Source organism: Gossypium hirsutum, chromosome D03 (genome assembly GCF_007990345.1).
Source record: "Gossypium hirsutum isolate 1008001.06 chromosome D03, Gossypium_hirsutum_v2.1, whole genome shotgun sequence".
NCBI classification, from domain to species: Eukaryota; Viridiplantae; Streptophyta; class Magnoliopsida; order Malvales; family Malvaceae; genus Gossypium; species Gossypium hirsutum.
Window position 1 is genome coordinate 31,650,626 of NC_053439.1, and position 1,410 is coordinate 31,652,035.

The 1,410-nt window shown below is 34.9% G+C and overlaps 1 non-coding gene across 1 annotated transcript; it reads right to left on the minus strand.

The window, feature by feature from the left end:
- Positions 1-930: 930 nt before the first annotated feature.
- Positions 931-1,036, minus strand: LOC121215811 (small nucleolar RNA R71). Its single transcript, XR_005911784.1, has one exon. It is a non-coding gene; the product is annotated as a small nucleolar RNA R71 (small nucleolar RNA).
- Between the last annotated feature and the right edge of the window lie 374 nt (positions 1,037-1,410).

Sequence of the window (1,410 nt, forward strand, 5' to 3'; positions counted from 1 at the left end):
TAAAGCCTTCATTCATACACTTAGGTAAATTGCATTTAGATTAGAAATTGCATTAGGGATCATTCTTACATTTAATTAATCTAATCATCACTATCCAAATTTATTGATTTTTTACATCAATTTGTTAATTATAATTTTACAATTAATTGTTTAAGCTTATACATCACTGATTTAAACATAGTCCTTATGGAGACAATACTCTTCTTACTTATTACTTGCTAACGACTATGTATACTTGCACACTCCGTTGAGAACCAAGTTTTTCACGCCATTGCTGGGGACTGTTAATTTAATCATTATTTGTGAAATAATTTCTTACAAATTGGTTTATTTATTTTTATTTAATTAATGATTTATTTTGTTTGTGGTTTCCTTTTTAAGTGTTTATGAACATTAATCGAATTATTGATTTACTCCTTGTAGACCCTAAAATCGAGCAAACATTTAGACAAATAAGACGATGAAGACTAGCCCAAAGACAAGTCGTAGAAATGGACCCTAAAAATCAAAATAAAGTTCAAAGGAATGGAGTCGCATATGCTCGTAATCTAATCCTTATTACTGATGATAGGGATCGAGTTATAAGGCAGTATGTTGTGCCTCTTTTTAATGAGCTTAATTCGAGAATTAGGAAACTGGAGATCGAGGCACCACAATTAGAATTGAAGCCTATGCTTCAGATAGTGGGCCAGTTTAGTGGAATGCCCACAAAAGATCCACATCTTCACCTTCGACTATTCATGGAGGTGAGTGATTCCTTCAAGATAGCTGGTTTAACCAAAGACGCATTGAGATTGAAGTTGTTTTCATACTCGTTTTAAGATAGAGCACGAGCATGGCTTAATTCATTGCCACCAAGCTCAATTTCTACATGGCAAGAATTAGCAGAACGCTTCCTTATTAAGTATTTCCCACCTAGTAAAAATGCTAAGTTGCAAAACGAGATGACCACTTTTTAGCAAGTGGATGACGAATACTTATACGAGGCATGAGAAAGATTTAAAGAGCTACTATGCAAAGGCCCTCACCACGGGATCCGACATTGCATTCAGCTGGAGGCATTTTATAATGTTCTCAACACACATACTAGAATGGTGGTAGATGCTTCTACGAATGGTGCTCTCCTTTCTAATTCTTATAATGAGGCTTATGAAATCATAGAGAGAATAGCTAGTAACAGCTACCAATGGCCAACCAATCGAGTAGCTTTAGGAAGATGAGTAGTAGGAGTGCGTGAAATGGATACTCTCACTTCACTTATAGCCTAGGTATCTTCAATGCTTAAAATTTTTTCTACTAACAGTTTAAAAAATGTTGCAGCTTAGCCACCAAGTCAATTTGACGTTATTTCCTGCATATACTGTGGAGACAAACATTCATTTGAGAATTGTCCATCATATTTCAAGTCTG